Raw genomic sequence first — 20,680 nt, 5'->3', positions numbered from 1 at the left:
GGTATACAACCTTAATTCTGTATCTTGTCAGCTCACCCTATATCTTGTGCCTCACCCTAGCCTGATCTCGGCCAGGGTCATATGCTTTAATAACTTCCATGTGTATAGTGCTTTTAAACTTTTAAATCCTTTCACATCTATTTAAGCCATCTGATCCTCGCAACAACCCTGTGAGGTAGGCAGGTTGCCCCCTTTTAACAGCCGAGGAAACTGGTGTTGAGAGGTAAACTAAATTGTCGCGCATCAGTGATGAAGCCAGGGCTAACTAGCTCTCTGGATTTGGCTACTTCCATTGCACCAGGCCACCACTCATGTTTCTGAAAGGCCTTTCAACTAGTAGAGACTCTTGGGAGAAGCAAGTATATTCCTACCTGTCTGCACCTTAATGGTCCATCCACTGTTTTTTTTTTCTGAAGACACGAGAAAGGAGCCAGGGTACCAGAAAGCAGCTGTTGGACCCGGGCCTCAGAAGGACCTCAGAAGGAGCCCTGCCAGAGAAGGAAATACAGCCTTGTGTGATCAACTAACTTTTGGTGTTTGAAATTAACCTCTGAAGAAACTTTTCAAGCCCTATCTGAAAAGCACCGGTTGCCTCTTCTACCGCTGTGGCCGAGTGTCTAACCGCGACCGCAGCATCCCTGCACAGCTCATTGGCAGGGTCCTGCTGAGCACTGGCCTCCTCGCCAATGGCAATCAGCCGGTCCAATTTTTCTTCCTCCCACTTTGAAAGTTCTCGTGTCAATCTCCTGTTTTCTGCCAACTTGGCTGCAATAGTCCTGGCCACTGACCACCTTCTTCACCTTGCCCACCTGGGAGGGGGCTCACTGGTCAAAGACCCACCCCCACCAGAAACAAAAGGAACTCTGGAGGAGGAGACTGGAGGCCGCCATGCCGAGGCCACCCCGGGAATGTTTCGGCCGGAGCTTGTGCAGGGGCTGGGCTCACCAGACACTCCCAGTCTGGTCATGGGGCTGCTCTGACAGGGAGCAGCTGCACCACTGAAAAGGTGGTGGGAGCTACTCTAGCTGGGGATTCCTTGAGAGCACCCTGCACCCAAGGATTCATCCCAGGAGTCCTCAAGGTCACTGGTTTCTCTCATCTGGTCACTGATCCTCAGTTGACAATCCTCATCTGATTCCTTAACTGTTTTCAAGATAGGCTGATGATTTGCTGCCTGAGTCCTTTTTGTTCCCAGAATGCTGGTTCCCTCTTCCCCTGGGATGGCAGAGGCCACCAAGTTCTGATCACAGTGCTGGGCCCAAGCAGCCTCTTCCATTAAGTTTTCTGTGTCAGTCACTATCTGATTTCCGAGAAGGTGATCCAACGTATCTATAAAAGGGACAGTGTGGTGGATCACCCATACTTGTGGCGTGGGCCACATAGACCTTTAAATATAATGCCTTCAGGACTTTGAACTTGGAGCGGCACTGATGCTCAGTGCAGCAGAAGCCTTCCTGCTGCATCTGCTTAGACACAGCCTGGTAGATGTCTGCATTGTGATGTATGGTCTGGAGGCACTGAATATACTGTTCCTTGCCTAGTATGGAGAGAAGCGTCTGTGTCTCCTGTCTGGACCACCGGATGACCGCACTGCTATTGGAAGTGGCCATAGCGGACTGCGAAGGAAGGCTAGCTGGAGGAGGCTCCTGGCAGCAAGGTGCTGATCTGAAGTTGTGGGGAGGCTCTGTGTGCTCTGGTCTATCTCCAGGAGCCAGACGATTCTTCCCTCTCAGGGCTAATTGCTGAAAAGCCAGGTCCAAGGACTGCATTTCTGGCTTCTGCCAAGGATCTGCTTTACTTTCATTGCTGTATTTGAAATATTCCTTATTCTACTTTGTTTTGCTGCCAATCCAACAACCTCTTCATTTTCTGAGTAAGCAAAAACAGCTGGAGTAACTCTGTCACCTGCATCATTGGCAACCACATCAGCCCGGCCACCCTTATAGATGGCTGCACAGGCTGTTGTGCAGCCTAGGTGAACCCCGATGGCCGCCATGAGGTGGCAGAGATGGCGGTAGCAGTAATGAGTGGCCCCTGCACCACAACAGTGCCCGGCCCTAGATTTATTAATACTATATTTTGGAGAATAGTCCTTGGAATTTCTAGTATGTGATAGATTATTTTGCGCTTGCTTACTAATGATTTATTTTCTTTTCCTCTTTGTTTGTATAGATATATGAAGTGTTTAGGATTAAAAAAATTTTTTTTGAGTAAGTGTGAAAAATGATTAGATTTTGAAGCATGGAGCAGTTGAAATAAATGCAAGTAAGATAATAACTTCTTTTCTCAAACAAATCATACTACATTGGGTCCTGACAGTACAAAGAAACAAACTATTATTGGTGGGTAGCATTTAAACATACCAATTCTGTATAAAAAGCTAATCTTAAATAGTAATATTGACATTTTGGATTAAATCAGTTTCACCTCTGAACCATCAACATTACTATTAGAACACACTGCAAAACGGGAAGCCAGGATAGCTGAGTACATGAAGATGCCTAGAAATCCTAGGCGTGTAGTAACTGCTGAAAATTCCTACTTACATATAGTGACATGACTGAACATTTACATGTAAGCAATATGAAAGACACTTTTGCAATGACATAAAAGAATAACATTTTTATAATTAATAAAATTTAGAAAACAAAATGGAAAATTAAAAAATGTCATTATCGTATGCTAATAGAATTATAAACAAAATAATTTTTATTTGTTTTCACTTTTTAAAATATATTTTATTGTTATAACATTATGTTTAAATGGTAATTTAAGTTATAAGATTTGTGACTTACTTAATTACTCTTGCCTTAAAAAACAAATCCTGAATGTTATCCTACCACACAGTAATTATCTATGAACAAGATACGTTAGCTACAAACCAGATAGCCATCTCAAGGCACACTGGTTATAAGAAGAAAATTATTCTGATAAAGGAAAATTAAGATATCATATTTGAGGGAGAAAAACATGTAACATATCTTTCTTTTGAGTATAATTTGAAATTGTGAGCCAAATGTATTTTCTCAGTGTTGTCGTAATTTAATTGAATGCACTTTAAGTACAGTTAAATAAACACTGTTATACGTATAAGCTGTTTGAAGGGTACCTATAGAGTGGTCATGGGCAAATAATACAGAGAGGTGAATTATTATGCATATGCTTTCTAAGCATATTAAATCAACACATTGTCATAGTGAAGAATGTAGTCTTTAGATCTAAAATACATAGGTTTAACATATAGTCTCTAATACTCTCTACCTATATGGTTCAGTTCCCTCATATTTAAAAAGAGGGAAATGGACAGCTAATTTATAGCCATTTTAAGTATTAAATTTTATAAATAAACTATTAATAATGTTAACTACAATTAATGTTAAATCAGACAATCTTTTTATAACCAGGCTATTAATTGCTTAATTCTTTCTGTTTTTTCATTTGAGTTTACTTAAAGAGATCTGGGTACCATCTAAATGGAGTTCAGAATTCATGGAACATAGCACAATTAAGAGCTCATTTGTCATGGAGCTCTCCAAAAATAGCATTCAGTTTTCACTGTCAAATGCAAAAATCTGAAAATTGTTTGATATATACACATGCATGTGTTCAAATTGTTTAATTAAAAAGTTTTATACTGAGTTTACCATAAAATATAAATGTATACACAAAAGATGTTCAGAATAAATATGATGCTAGATAGAATTTTAGTTTGGTAAGTCAGCTTATCAAAGGCAGAAATGTTTATATATTGTACATGGTCAAAATGTAGTGGAAAACCATGCTGACAATAAATAATTCAAATATATAGGGAATAAAAATCAGGTTTTTTTTTTTTTTTTCAGCTAGCTTTATCCTTTTCCTCATAGAAAGTTAGCAGAGGTTCTATGGATTCCTCAAGATTTTAGAAGAAAAGTAACCATCTAGATCATCATAGAGCTTAAAAAAAAAAAAGCTGTTGAAAAAGCAAATTAATTAAGGACTTCACAAGTCTCTGGCCCTGGGTATAAAAATGTTGAAATTTCATTCTTAAATGAGTTCAAGACCGAGAAATTTGTAAAATCCATTAACCACACCCTTCACCACATTCATTAGTTGTTTTCTTGATTCTTCATTTCACCATGAGCATTATTTAAATAGTAGAACCCATACTATTAAACATATTGTATATTTTTTAATTAGAACAAACTTTACTTACTGCTTTATAATTTATAAATGCATGTTTCAATCAGTAACTTATTTTTTTAATGAACACATAAAACAGTAAAATTTGGCTTAGTTAATATTTTAAATAAAAATATAACTTTTTAATTTTACTAAACAAGGCAAATTTCAGGGATTAACAGACCATTCTACCTTCTAGTAATAAAATAAATATTTCACCTTCTTTCACCAAAACAGCAGAACAAAACAGGGCACAGAAAATGTCTGTAACTAACATAGTAGCAGAATAGTTGCTGCTTTTAAGGTCAGTGCATTGTATAACCAAGTACTGAAATTCAGGATACCTTATTGTTGGAAGAAATGGTGCTTTATCTCATCATCTGCTTTACCTCTTTTATTTTCTTGCTTGTTTCCAAAGCTCCTGCACTGCATGAACTATTGTAATGTCACCAACCAAACGTTCTTGATTTTCTTCAGACTGTTGTTTTATTGAAATATCTCCCCAAATAGGGAGAGTGATTTCTACAAAGATAATTTATGTGGACAAGTTTCTATTCATTCTGAAAAATGTAGCTGGTGAAGAGTGTATGCTCAATTAGCATTTGTATTACTTAAGTAGATGGGGACTAATATCATTAATTTATATTCAGATAGTAATAATGATATGCACAGCCAGATATAACCATACATATTATATACTATATATGATGTATTGCATTTCAGTAATTCAAACATGGACTTACATTAAAACCTTTATTTTAATCTCACAGTTGATGTGATTAGATGTTGAGTGATATTTTAATTGACATACTTTTAAACAGAGGGCTCAATATAAAATAAGCATTTACTTTACAATTTATGCCATCTTTCAATTTCTAGCAGAATTTCCTTTTTCTAGATAATAAAACCTTGTTTATATTTCAAATGTGTGTTTATAAAAAATTAATAAACCTCAATTAAATAGGGTCAGCAGACCAGAAGGGGGAACTCTTATGCCCTGCAAAGATAACATAATCCAACGGGAAGAAGAAAGACTCCTCTTTTTCCTGGAAACAACCCAGCCAATGAAAAGGTATAGACTCCTTTTTTACAGTAGCCACCCCCTCCCCCAACTTCCTTTTCTCTACTATAAGAGAGTTTTCCTTCCCTTGCTGTGCTGGGAAGTTGCACATGGCTCATCATGGTTGCAGACCCTGAATTGCAACTCTCTACTGATCCTGAATAAACCCATTTTTGCTAGAGAAATAACTGGCAGTCTATTTGTTTTAGGTCAACAACTTTATAGTGGCAGTAATGAAAAGGAAAATGAATGGTTTGTAAGAGCAAAGCTTGGTAGACTTGCCCTGATTGAGGGCACAAGCAGAGTGACAGATGGTTGACAGGATCACATTGTGTCTGCAAAGTCCATGTTGATGGCAATCATGGAATGTTTCATAGAAAATGGAGGAAGGAACTCTGGCCACCAATGACTTTAATTTTTGTCATTATTTTGCAGTGATAGATGAAATTCTGTGTTGTTTTTTTTTTTCAGAATTGTCCTGGAATGAACGATCAAAGTAAGAATTGCAGTTAATCAGGTAAGTAATTAAAATTGTAATAACTATAATGATGAGATGATGATAATTACAATAATCTACTTATCCATCTATCTATGTGTGATTAGAGGAAAGAAGAGGCTTATGTCTATTCATTTAAGAAGCTGTCTTGGTTTATCTAAGAAAGGAAATATTCATTCCCTATGCAGAGAACATTGGGAAGGGAGCTTTTTATCATCACCTTTATAAAGGAGTGGATGTTTCAGAAACTGACACCCACTGGGTCATGACTTATTAGAATTATAGAAGGTTCACTTTATTAGACATCAAGTATCATTTAAAACACACTACGTTCCTCTCCCTCATTCTTCTTGCTCTTCTTGCTGCATGGATTAATAGGAATCAGGACATTTCCTTTCCAAGATGGAGTCATATGCTCTCTTTTCATTCTTCTCTCAATCAAGAACTGGTAAAGACTCTTACCCAAGTTATGAGCTGGGCAATCAAGACTAGGTAAGAACTAAGCAGAAAGGACAGAGCATTTATCTCCCTATCTACTGCCAAGGCTAAGTGAGAGAGTCAAGTCCACAGCCTCATCCTAGGACCATGTGAACAGACTTGAAATTTGTTCAAAGACTCCATTATCTTGCTCTTTTGTTTCTGTAGACACAGCAGACAGTGCAAATCTCACACCTAAGATTTGCATAATATCATGAAAATATAATTTAGCCTTTGTCATAAAACATATTCTCCAATACATTTAGCTCCGTACATGTACATTTTTTGTATACTCAGAAGTCAAAGAAGAGAAGGGGTGAGCACATCACAAAAATACTAGCAGGTGTCATTACTAAGTAGTTATTATTTTATTCCCACACCATAATAAACCCTTTAGATACATTTTCTTATTTAATCCACCCAACATTTCTAAATTAGCCTCTATAGTTACCCTTATTTATTGGATAAGGTTACAGAGCCTCAACATGGTTAAGTAATTCACTAAGATCTTGACAGGTGACAAATGGCAAAGTCAAGATTTCAAACCAGTCATTCTGATTCTGGAACTTAAATTCTCACACTATATTAAACATGGGCCAGTCTTTTTGGCTCAGTAACTCTGAGAAAGCAGCTGCTAAGTGAAGATCACAGAAGTTTCTCACTGTGATTCAAGAGATAACTGCTGTTCCTTCTGTAGTTTCCTTGCTGGCATGTGGAACCATGGACACCAGTGCAGATCTGAAAAAGTTTGCTTTTGATTGTGACTGTCATCTCCATGGGTGGATTGTGGCTACAGACAGTAAGGTGATAGATAACAAACATGACTAAGGGCATAGGTGTGTTTCCAGATTGGTCAGGAGGCATCACAGACAAAAAGAAGCCTTGACTAAAAGAGAAGGCTAGCAGATTGCTTCCTTACATCCCAGATAGCAGGGCCCCTCCTGTCTTAACTTTAGGTCCTGGCCACCCAGACTGGTTTCCCTGGATACAGGAGCTTCTCTGCTTAGAGAGATTGAATCATCAAGTGTGTCTGAATTTATTCAGACAAACTCAAAAAGACAAATGCTCTCTGAAAAATATGGAAGTTCCTATTTTTAAGAAAGTGAACACAAATAGTCTGATTTTTAATATATTATATATGACCAGATTTTATCTACTTTTAGTTATTTTATAGTGATATTAAATTCAATCTTAGGAAGATTGTAGTAGAAGTACCCACGTTCTAGTAACACGTTTTTTGGCTTTGAAAAAGAATATTTGAAACAGATATTGTTTAACAAATCATTTTATAATATTACTATATCAGAAATCACCTGAAAATATAAGCACAATCTATTAATTTATCTTTCTAAAGAAGGAATGCAAATATGGAACTCAAGGAGTGTTACAATTGTTATTTTCAGAGTATCAAAACAGAAATCATGTATTTTCATTTTTTCTATTATTCATGGAACATAGAACACTGTCTTGCATATAAATTTTTCAGTATTCTTCAAGATAAATTTTCTTTCTCCTACTTCTGAGCAGGCAATGTAAAGAGTGAATCAATTATCATTTTTACCATTCTAACTTAAATACTTACTCAGTAATTCTACAATCTTTTATTTGGTTAAATTGGCCCTTATATAAAAGTACTTTCAATTTTGGAAAGAGAAAGATAGTTGACTAAGACTGCACTAAGCTGGGAATTCCTAGTCAAGACAGGCTAAAAGGGGAGAAATAATAAAGGAAGTCTAAGGGTCAGAAAAATGACTGTGGTCATAAATCTGGACCCTAAGGCAAGAGATTGACACCTCAAAGCAGTGACCAAAATGTCATGGGAAGCATAAGCTTGACCTGGTTTGCTGCAATGACTTCTTAGGGAATCTAATCTGTTGAACCGGAACAGGGTGGGGGGAGGCAGGAGAGTAGTATCAACAGTAGCTTCTAGGAAAAGACAAAATTTGGGTGTTATCTTTTGTTAGGAGCATTTCAACAGACCACAACTTGATGGAAACAGAGCTAAATAGAGCAGTTCATGTTATTATGATTCCAGGCACTAGATTGGTTCAGGAAGGGTTTGATTCTCAGTGAGGAAAATGGAAAACAATTTTGAAACTTGTGGGAATTGATGTTAGGATAGTGCAGCTGGATGGATACCTAAGGACTCCTACTCCTAACTCAGGCATGCCAAATACAGGGTGTCTGTGATCCTCCTCCTGTGGGTGGACCTGAAAAATGTCACATAAGCTAGTTGACCATCTGGGGTATAACGTGGAGGTGTTTCAAAAGTTAAATGATCCCCACTGTATGAAATGACATGTCAACCTCACACAGAGAATGCATCTGTTACTTGGGAACAGAAAGCATGTGTCCAGTATTAGAAAAAAAAAAAAAGGTCCTAGGAAACCACATCACATATCTCAATACCTTGTGCTTTGCCTATACATTTTATTATATGTATATTTGTACTTATGAGTAAAGCTGGATACTCTAAAAAGATGTCTAATTTCTGAGATTCTGATTTGACAATTTGATGTTTCCTGCCAGTTCAATATAACATACTGCAACCAGCTGAAATAAGAGCTTGTAAGTCACTTCCACAATGAATCATGAACAGCTTTTTCATTTCCTTATAATCACTTCATGGCTTATTTTCACCTTTGTCTCCAATTTCATTGCTGGGGCAGATATATTCCCTATGTTCTATTTCTGTCATGATAGGAATGATGTATTATATTAAATTTTACACATTATATTACCAAGAAATTATGATTTAAAAATAGGTTATGTACTATGAAAATTGCAGTCACTTGCTTCTATTCTTTGAAAATAAATAGCGTGTATGTCTAATAACAAAATATCTAACAATGTCTAGAAAATCCAAGATAGACTGTTTCCTACCTCTCATTTCATCATTTTCATGTTCACCCACTCCCTGTTCTGTGTTCTTGTGGTGTACTGGCCATGTTACAATTCTTATGGTCATGTTCTCTCCATCCACAGGGTTGTTGTACATGTAGAATAGACTTATCCATCTGGAATGTCTCTCACCTCTTACCCTGCTTCATTTCTTAGACTTCAGTTCAAGCACTGTTTCATACAGAAAATCTTCTTGAACCACCCATGTTAGTTTTGAACATAATTTATTCCTGTTATGTACTCTCACAGAATCCGATGACCTGATTTCATAACCCATATTGCAGTTTTATTTGCTAACTAGTTTATTCAACATTTATTGAGTATTTTCTACCACATACTGTGCTAAGCAATAGGGGTAAACCATGAACAAATTAAACACAATAATTTTATGTGTATTTTCATGATTATTTGATTAGTTATTGACTTTCTCACTATATTGTTTCTTAAGAGTAATTGGAACTTTATTTAAGAGCAAAAGATTGGATCATGTTCAGTTACCCTTGTTCTTCTGCACTAAGTTCATATGTTTAACAAATTAATGTATTAATTTCATTAAATCTAATTATATATAATGGAAATTCTCAACTAGCCAACTTAATTATCTCTTTGTTTAATTTTAATAAAACTATCAGACTTTAAAATTTTTCTTTTGGACAACTGGAAGGTGACCATCTACCTTAGTATTTCTCAAATTTATTTGAACAAAATAGTTAGCTGAGGCAGGGAGATCACAAGAAAATCATTCTTCCTCCTTCTCAGACTGCAAAAACTATGACTAAAAGAAAATAAAATTCAATCTAAAGGATGTAGGATAAAATAATAATAATTAGAGGAGAAATCAGTGAAATTAAAAACAAGAAATCAATTTAAAAATCATAGAAAATAAAGATGGCTCTGTAAAAAGAGCAATAAAATCATAAGCCTCTATCCTGGGTACCCAAGACAAGAGAAGACATAACTACTAATATAAGAAATGAAAGGGGTCTATCAATACAGATCACATGGACAAAAAATAGTAAAGGAATATTATGAACAACACTATGCTCACAAGTTTGAGATGGAACAATTTCTTCAAAGACACAATCTACTAAAACTTACAGAAGAAGAAATAGACAATCTAAATAGGACTATATATATTAAAGAAGTTGTACTAATAATTGATAACATTACAAAAAAGAAAGCACCAGTCTTGGATGAGTTCACAGGTGAACTCTAACCAAACACTTAAATAAGTAATTATACTAATTTCCAACAATATCATCCAGAAGATAAAAGTAGAAGGAATACTTACTAACCCATTCTTTGAGATCAGCATTACCCTAATACCAAAACCAAAGACAGTACATGCAAAGAAAGCTAAAGACCAATACATTTCATAAACACAAATGCAAAACTCCTCAGCAATATAGCAGAAAATTAAACCTGCAATATATAGAAAGAATTATACACTATAATTATGTGGGATTTATTTCAGGTGTTCAAGCAGGTTCAATTTCTGAAAATCAATTAATGTAATCCATCACATCAACAAGAATAGACAACTAAATCAATGGCCCAGAATAGAGAGCCCAGAAATAGATCCACAGAAATATTTTCAACTGATCTTTGACAAATGAGCAAAGGCAAATTCAATGAAGAAAGGATACATTTTTCAATAAATGCTGTTTGACATCCACAGGTAAAAATGTAAATCTAAAAATAGACCTTCAGAAAAAATATGAAATGGATCAAAATACGTATACTAAAGTCTAACACATTGACAACAACAAATTCTGGTGAGGATGTAACAGAAATTATCATTAATTGCTGGAGGGGTTGTAAAATGGTTCTTTGGAAGTCAGTTTGGCGATTTCTCACAAAACTAAACATGATTTTATAATATGATCCAGCAATCACACTCCTTGGTATTTACCCAAATAAGTTGAAAATTTACCTCCACATAACAATCTGCACAAAGATGTGTATAGCCCTTTTATTCATAATTACCAAAACTTGGAAGAAACCAGGATATCATTCAGTATGCCAATTGATAAATATACTGCTGTGTATTCATAAAGAAATATTATTCAGCACTAAAATGTATCTGTCAAGACATGAAAAGACATGGAGAGACCTTAAAAGCATATCACTGAGTAAAAGAAGCCAATCTGAAAAGGCTGCATACTGTACAACTCCAGCCATAGCTGGAAAAGATAAAACTATGGAAACAGTAAAAATATAGGGGCTGCCAGGAGTTTGTGGGGGAGAAGGGATAAAGGTAGGGCTCAGGGAATTTTTAGGGCATTTAAACCATTGTGCATAAAACTATAATGGTGCACATATGTTGTCATATGTTTGTTAAAACCCAAATATCATACAACACCAGAAGTAAACACTAGTGTAAACTATGAAGTTTGGTGGTAATTATGTATCAATGTTGGCCCATCAAATGTAAAAAGTGTACCTATCTCATGTGGGATGTTGACAGTAGGAAAGTCTATGATTGTGCGGGGGAAGGTGACATTTGTGAACTCAATTTTGCTATAAATCTAAAACTGCTCTAAATAATAAATTCTATTTTAAAAAATTGACTGATATATTTTAACTGGAACAATAAAAAATTTAATGCACTTAGGTTAGAAATGAGTAGTGTGAATTACCTGTATTTAAACTATAATACACACATGCTTTAACAGCCACATATTAGATAATTTTAAAGACAAAACATTACTGATACAAACATGAATTACAATACAATAATTTTTACCATAAAGACTTCAGCAATCTAAAGTTATACTAATAAGGCAAAAGTCAATAATATTTGCATGCCAAAAATTAAAAAAATAATAATAACCAGCGCAAAACACCAGTGGCAGAGATGTTAACAAAGCAAGATTCCTACAGTTAGTGGAGTTTTCAAGTATCTTTATGTATAAATAACTAGCAAAGCTTTGCAATGTTGTCAAGCATTGAGCAGCCTTCCACACCTTAGGATGTATCAAAGTATAGACTTAAATTAACCCTAAACTTCTATGAGTATCAAATTTCAGTGATTTGGCATAATGTGCTTATTATACAACTAATAAATAGCAGTTTGTCATTTATGGAAGTGAATATCATTATTTGTAATCTGTACATTCCCTTGTGAGAAGCAAGAGGAAAAGCTAACTTTGTTTTTTTTAACATAAATCACTGGAGTACACTTAGTGGTAAAATTATAGATAGACTATTCTGACTCACTTATTCAGCCTAACCAAATCTTACTAAACAATTAGATTCTGGAATTAGGAATTATGATACTTTACATAGTAATCCATTAAACAAGCCAGTTAAAACAAGGAGTAGCATGGTAGTGGTGTTTTGAACATACATGCAGTCGGTTTTGCTCGTTTTTTAAGTTCCAAAATTTAGCTCTTGTCTCTTCCTTATAGTAGTCATGCCTCAGTGATTCTCAGAAATGTAAACAGGCACAACAGGAAGAGATTTATGTGAACATCCTTCTTTCATGCAGCTCAGCCCTGTCCTGGTTGGTTCCCCAAAATAAATCTCATCAGTTTCAAAATGCTGCCAATATACACAACGTTATATAAGTTTGACTCCATCCTCCTTACCCAATTCTCAGTTTCCTATCTCAAAATTAACTTATTTATTTATTTACATCTTTATTGGAGTATAATTGCTTTACAATGGTGGGTTAGTTTCTGCTTTATAACAAAGTGAATCAGATATACATATACATTTGTTCCCATATCTCTTCCCTCTTGTGTCTCCCTAACTTCCACCCTCCCTAGCCCACCCCTCTAGGTGGTCACAAAGCACTGAGGTCATCTCCCTGTTCTATGTGGCTGCTTCCCACTAGCTATCTATTTTACGTTTGGTAGTGTATATATGTCCATGCCTTTCTCTCACTTTGTCACAGCTTACCCTTCCCCCTCCCCATATCCTCAAGTCCATTCTCTAGTAGGTGTGTCTTTATTCCTGTCTTACCCCTAGGTTCTTCATGACATTTTTGTTTTCTTAGATTCCATATATATGTGTTAGCATATGGTATTTGTCTTTCTCTTTCTGACTTACTTCACTCTGTATGACAGACTCTAGGTCCATCAATACAAATAACTCTATTTCATTTCTTTCTATGGCTGAGTAATATTCCATTGTATATATGTGCCACATTTTCTTTATCAATTCATCTGATGATGGATACTTAGGTTGCTTCCATCTCCTGGCTATTGTAAATAGAGCTGCAATGAATATTTTGGTACATGACCATTTTTGAATTATGGTTTTCTCAGGGTATATGCCCAGTAGTGGGATTGCTGGGTCATATGGTAGCTCTATTTTTAGTTTTTTAAGGAACCTCCATACTGTTCACAATAGTGGCTGTACCAATTCACATTCCCACCAGCAGTGCAAGAGGGTTCCCTTTTCTAAACACCCTCTCCAGCATTTATTGTTTCTAGATTTTGTGATGATGGCCATTCTGACCGGTGTCAGATGATATCCTATTGTAGTTTTGATTTTTATTTCTCTAATGATTAATGATGTTGAGCATTCTTTCATGTGTTTGTTGGCAAACTGTATATCTTCTTCAGAGAAATGTCTGTTTAGGTCTTCTGCCCATTTTGGGATTGGGTTGTTTCTTTTTTTCTTATTGAGCTGCATGAGCTGCTTGTAAATTTTGGAGATTAATCCCTTGTCAGTTGCTTCATTTGCAAATATTTTCTTCCATTCTTAGAGTTGTCTTTTGGTCTTGCTTATGGTTTCCTTTGCTGTGCAAAAACTTTGAAGTTTCATTAGGTCTTATTTGTTTATTTTTGTTTTTATTTCCCTTACTCTAGGAGGTCAAACTCTAGTGGGTCAGAAAGGATCTTGCTGTGATTTATGTCATAGAGTGTTCTGCCTATGTTTTCCACTAAGAGTTTGATAGTTTCTGGCCTTACATTTAGGTCTTTAATCTGTTTTGAGCTTATTTTTGTGTATGGTGTTAGGGAGTATTCTAATCTCATACTTTTACATGTAACTGTCCAGATTTCCAAGCACCACTTATTGAAGAGGCTGTCCTTTCTCCACTGTACATTCCTGCCTCCTTTATCAAAGATAAGGTGACCATATATGCATGGGTTTATCTCTGGGCTTTCTATCCTGTTCCATTGATCTATATTTCTGTTTTTGTGCCAGTACTATACTGTCTTGATTACTGTAGCTTTGTAGTATAGTCTGAACTCAGGGAGCCTGATTCCTCCAGCTCCGTTTCTTATTCTCAAGATTGCTTTGGCTATTCGGGGTCTTTTGTGTTTCCAAATTGTGAATTTTTTTCTTCTAGTTCTGTGAAAAATGCCAGTGGTAGTTTGATAGGGATTGCATTGAATCTGTAGATTTCTTAGGGTACTAGAGTCATTTTCACAATGTTGATACTTCCAATTCAAGAACGTGGTATATCTCTCCATCTATTTTTATCATCTTTAATTTCTTTCATCAGTGTCTTATAATTTTCTGCTTACAGGTCTTTTGTCTCCTTAGGTAGGTTTATTCCTAGATATTTTATTCTTTTTATTGTAATGGTAAGTGGGAGTGTTTTTTTTAATTTCACTTTCAGATTTTTCATCATTAATGTATAGGAATGCCAGAGATTTCTGTGTGTTAATTTTGTACCCTGCTACTTTAAGAAATTAATTGATTAGCTCTCATAGTTTTCTGGTAGCACCTTTAGGATTCTCTATGTATAGTATCATGTCATCTGCAGCTTTACTTCTTTTCTGATTTGGATTCCTTTTCTTCTCTTATTTGTGGGTAAAACTTCCAAAACTATGTTGAATAAGAGTGGTGAGAGTGTGCACCCTTGTCTTGTTCCTGATCTTAGTGGAAATGGTTTCAGTGTTTCACCATTGAGGACAATGTTGACTGTGGGTTTGTCATATATGGCCTTTTTTATGTTGAGGAAAATTCCCTCTGTGTGTACTTTCTGCAGGCTTTTTATCATAAATGGGTGTTGAATTTTGTCGAAAGCTTTCTATGCTTCTATTGAGATGATCATATGGGTTTTTCTCCTTCAATTTGTTAATATGGTGTATCACGTTGATTGATTTGCATATATTGAAGAATCCTTGCATTCCTGAATAAACCATACTTGTTCATGGTGTATGATCCTTTTAATGTGCTGTTGGATTCTGTTTGCTAGTATTTTGTTGAGGATTTTTGCATCTATGTTCATCAGTGATATTGGCCTGTAGTTTTCTTTCTTTGTGACATCCTTGTCTGGTTTTGGTATCAAGGTGATGGTGGCCTCATAGAATGAGTTTGGGAGTGTTCCTCTCTCTGCTAAATTTTGGAAGAATTTGAGAAGGATAGGTGTTAGCTCTTCTCTAAATGTTTGACAGAATTCATCTGTGAAGCCATCTAGTCCTGTGCTTTTGTTTGTTGGAAGATTTTGAATCACAGTTTCAATTTCAGTGCTTGTGATTGGTCTGTTCATATTTTCTATTTCTTCCTGATTCAGTCTTGGCAGGTTGTGTATTTCTAAGAATTTGTCCATTTCTTCCAGGTTGTCCATTTTATTGGCATAGAGTTGCTTGTAGTAATCTCTCATGATCTTTTGTATTTCTACAGTGTCAGTTATTACTTCTCCTTTCTCATTTCTAATTCTATTGATTTGACTCTTCTCCCTTTTTTTCTTGATGAGTCTGCCTAATGGTTTGTCAATTTTGTTTATCTTCTCAGAAAACCAGCTTTTAGTTTTATTGATCTTTGCTATCATTTCCTTCATTTCTTTTTCATTTATTTCTGATCTGATCTTTATGATTTCTTTCCTTCTGCTCACTTTGGGGGTTTTTATTCTTCATTTTCTAATTGCTTTAGGTGAAAGGTTAGGTTGTTTATTTGAGATGTTTCCTGTTTCTTAAGGTAGGATTGTATTGCTATAAACTTCCCTCTTAGAACTGCGTTTTCTGCATCCCATAGGTTTGGGGTCGTCATGTCTTCATTGTCATTTGTTTCTAGGTATTTTTTGATTTCCTCTTTGATTTCTTCAGTTATCACTTCATTATTAAGTGGTGTATTGTTTAGCCTCCACATGTTTGTATTTTTTACAGATCTTTTCCTGTAATTGATATCTAGTCTCATGGTGTTGTGGTCAGAAAAGATACTTGATACAATTTCAATTTTCTTAAATTTACCAAGGCTTGATTTTTGACCCAAGATATGATCTATCCTGGAGAATGTTCCATGAGCACTTGAGAAAAATGTGTATTCTGTTGTTTTCGATGGAATGTCCTATAAATATCAATTAAGTCCATCTTATTTAATGTATCATTTAAAGCTTGTGTTTCCTTATTTATTTTCATTTTGAATGGTCTTTCCATTGGTGAAAGTGGGGTGTTAAAGTCCCCTACTATGAATGTGTTACTGTCGATTTCCCCTTTTATTGTTGTTACTATTTGCCTTATGTATTGAGGTGCTCCTATGTTGGTTGCATAAATATTTACAACTGTTATATCTTCTTCTTGAATCGATCCCTTGATCATTATGTAGTGTCCTTCTTTGTCTCTTCTAATAGTGTTTATTTTAAAGTCTATTTTGTCTGATATGAGAATTGCTACTCCAGCTTTCTTTTGGTTTCCATTTGCATGGAATATCTTTTTCCATCCCCTTACTTTCAGTATGTCTCTAGGTCTGAAGTGGATCTCTTGTAGACAGCATATATATGAGTCTTTTTTATGTATCCATTCAGCCAGTCTGTGACTTTTGGTGGGAACATTTAATCCATTTACATTTAAGGTAATTATCAATATACATGTTTCTATTCCCATTTTCTTAATTGTTTTGGGTTTTTTATTGTAGATCTTTTCCTTGTCTTGTGTCTTGCCTAGAGAAGTTCATTTATCATTTGTTTTAAAGCTGGTTTGGTGGTGCTGAACTCTCTCAGATTTTGCTTGTCTGTAAAGGTTTTAATTTCTCCATCAAATCTGAATGAGATCCTTGCTGGGTAGAGCAATCTTGGTTGTAGGTTTTTCTCCTTCATCACTTTAAATATGTCCTGCCAGTCCCTTCTTTCTTGCAGAGTTTCTGCTGAGAGTTCAGCTGTTAACCTTATGGGGATTCCCTTGTGTGTTATTTGTTGTTTTTCCCTTGCTGCTTTTAATATGTTTTCTTTGTATTTAATTTTTGACAGTTTGATTAATATGTGCCTTGGCATGTTTCTCCTTGGATTTACCCTGTATGGGACTCTCTGTGTTTCCTGACTTGATTAACTATTTCCTGTCCCATATTAGGGAAATTTTCAACTATAATCTCTTCAAATATTTTCTGTCTTTTTCTTTTTCTCTTCTTCTTCTGGGACCCTTATAATTTGAATGTTGGTGCATTTAATGTTGTCCCAGAGGTCTCTGAGACTGTCTTCTGTTCTTTTCATTCTTTTTCTTTATTCTGCTCTGCAGTAGTTATTTCCACTATTTTATCTTCCAGGTCACTTATCCATTCCTCTGCCTCAGTTATTCTGCTATTGATCCCTTGTAGAGTATTTTTAATTTCATTTATTGTGTTGTTCATTGTTGCCTGTTTCATCTTTAGTTCTTCTAGGTCCTTGTTAACCGTTTATTGCATTTTCTCTATTTTATTTTCAAGATTTTGGATCATCTTTACTACCATTATTCTGAATTCTTTTTCAGGTAGACTGCCTATTTCCTCTTCATTTCTTAGGTCTGGTGGGCTTTTATCTTGCTCCTTCATCTGCTGTGAGTTTTTCTGTCTTCTCATTTTGCTTATCTTACTGTGTTTGTGGTCTTCTTTTTGCAGGCTGCAGGTTCGTAGTTCCCGTTGTTTTTGGTGTCTGTCCCCAGTGGCTTAAGTTGGTTCAGCTGGTTGTGTAGGCTTCCTGGTGGAGGGGACTAGTGCCTGTGTTCTGGTGGATGAGGCTGGATCTTGTCTTTCTGGTGGGCAGGTCCATGTCTGGTGGTATGTTTTGGGGTGCCTGTGGCCTTATTATGATATTAGGCAGCCTCTCTGCTAATGGGTGGGGTTGTGCTCCTGTCTTGCTAGTTGTTTGGCATAGGATGTACAGCACTGTAGCTTGCTGGTCGTTGAGTGAAGTTGGGTCTTGGTGTTGAGATGGAGATCTCTGGGAGATTTTCACCATTTGATATTATGTGCAGCTGGTAGACCTCTTGTGGACCAGTGTCCTGAAGTTGGCTCTCCCACCTCAGAGGCACAGCGCTGACTCCTGGCTGCAGCACCAAAAGACTTTCATCCGCATGGCTCAGAATAAAAAGGAGAAACAGTAGAAAGAAAGAAAGAAAGAAAGAAAGAAAGAAAGAAAGAAAGAAAGAAAGAAAGAAAGAAAGAAAGAGGATAAAATAATATAATATAAAGTAAGGTAAAATAAAATAAAGTTATTAAAATAAAAAGTAATTATTAAGAAAAAAAATTTTAAGTAAAAAACAACAAAAACAAACAAGCAAAAAAACCCAGATGGACAGAACTGTATGACAAATGTTGAAAGTAAAACTATAGAGACAAAATCTCCCACAGAAGCATACACATACTCACTCACAAAAACAGGAAAATGGGGGCTTCCCTGGTGGCGCAGTGGTTGAGAGTTCACCTGCTGATGCAGGGGACATGGGTTCGGGCCCCAGTCTGGGAAGATCTCACATACTGCAGAGCGGCTAGGCTCATGAGCCATGGCCTGTGAGCCTGCACGTTCAGAGCCTGTGCTCTGCAATTGGAGAGGCCACAACAGTAAGAGGACTGCGTACCGCAAAAAAAAAAAAGAGGAAAAGGGGAAAAAAATAATAAATCTTGCTCTCAAAGTCCACCTCCTCAATTTGGGATGATTCGTTTTCTATTCATGTATTCCACAGATGCAGGGTACATCAAGTTAATTGTGGAGCTTTATTCTGCTGCTCCTGAGGCTGCTGGGAGATGTTTCCCTTTCTCTTCTTTGTTAGCACAGCTCTGGGGGTTCAGCTTTGGATTTGGCCCCACCTCTGTGTGTAAGTCGCCGGAGGGCTTTTCTTCTTCGCTCAGACAGGACGAGCTTAAAGGAGCAGTTGATTCGGGGGCTCTGGCTCACTCAGGCCGTGGGAGGGAGGGGGATGGATGCGGGGAGAGCCTGCGGTGGCAGAGGCTGGCGGAATGTTGCACCAGCCTGAGGCGCGCCGTGCGTTCTCCTGGGGAAGTTGTCCCTGGATCCCGGCACCCTGGCAGTGGCCGGCTGCACAGGGTCCCCGGTAGGGAGGTGTGGATAGTGACCTGTGCTCGCACACAGGCTTCTTGGTGGCGGCAGCATCAGTCTTAGCGTCTCATGCCTTTCTCTGGGGTCTGCGCTGTTAGCCGCGGCTCACACCTGTATCTGGAGTTGCTTTAAACAGCGCTCTTAATCCCCTCTCCTCACGCACCAGGAAACAAAGAGGGAAGAACTATTCTCTTGCCTCTTTGGCAGGTCCAGACTTTTCCCTGACTCCCTACTGGCTAGCCGTCGTGTACTAACACCCTGCAAGCTGTGATCACGCTGCCGGTCCTCTCCCTGGGATCAGGCCGAAGGCCAAGCCTCAGCTCCCAGCCCTGCCCGCCCCGGCGGGTGAGCAGACAAGCCTCTCGGGCTGGTGAGTGCTGGTCGGCACTGATCCTCTGTGCGGGAATCTCTCCGCTTTGCCCTCCACACCCTAGTGGCTGTGCTCTCCGCCCGGGCTCCGAAGCTTCCCCCTCTCTGCCACTTGCAGTCTCCACCCGCGAAGGGGCTTCTAGTTTGTGGAAACCTTTCCTCCTTCACGACTCCCTCCCACTGGTGCAGGTCCCGTCCCTATTCTTTTTTTCTCTGTTTCTTCTTTTTTTCTTTTGCCCTACCCAGGTTAGTGGGGAATTTCTTGCCTTTTGGGAGGTCTGAGGTCTTCTGCCAGCATTCAGTAGGTGTTCTGTAGCAGTTGTTCCATGTGTAGATGTATTTCCTGATGTATCTGTGGGGAGGAAGGTGATCTCCGCATCTTACTCTTCCGCCATCTTCCCCCTCTCTCCCCAAAATTAACTTATTTTTAACTTTACTTTAAAAATGTTTACAAACCCTTATTTTTAGTTCTGCTTATTTTATTTTTGTTACAATTCCTTGTACGAAATTCATTACAAATATTAATAGATTCATATGGACTTGCATTAGTCCCCAGCACCAATCTCCAGCAAATTGTTCAAATTATCAAGTTTTAGTTTTTTCATCTGTAAATTGGGCCTAATAAGGATTGTTGTGTTGATTAAATGGGGCTATATATGGAAAACATCAATCACAATATCTGACACATATGTTCTCCATGTGCTGGGAATGTTCACAACTTCTGCTATTTGAGTATTGTGGCACACTTATAGCTCACATATGGCTGTACAAACTGAAGTAACCCAGTATATTTTCTAAATAAATATGTGCACCCAGTACCTCCACAAGAAATATGTGTATAATATTTCTAGAATGTGGAATAACCATATGTATTTTGGAAAAACCAAACCAAACCTGGTATACAAATCTGAAGCACATGACTTTTCATACACATGACATAGAAAATAGCAACTCAAAGCAAATTTACAAATTAAAACGTTGACTTTATATAAAGAGATAGCAAAACGTT

The 20,680-nt window shown here is 37.0% G+C and overlaps 1 pseudogene; it reads right to left on the bottom strand.

Annotated features, from left to right (window-relative positions):
* Nucleotides 1-523: 523 nt before the first annotated feature.
* LOC115845005 (myb/SANT-like DNA-binding domain-containing protein 7) lies at nt 524-1,610 on the bottom strand (annotated as a pseudogene).
* Nucleotides 1,611-20,680: the final 19,070 nt, after the last annotated feature.

The sequence above is a fragment of the Globicephala melas genome, chromosome 18, assembly GCF_963455315.2.
Source record: "Globicephala melas chromosome 18, mGloMel1.2, whole genome shotgun sequence".
NCBI classification, from domain to species: Eukaryota; Metazoa; Chordata; class Mammalia; order Artiodactyla; family Delphinidae; genus Globicephala; species Globicephala melas.
This window is presented reverse-complemented; position numbering and strand designations above follow the sequence as displayed.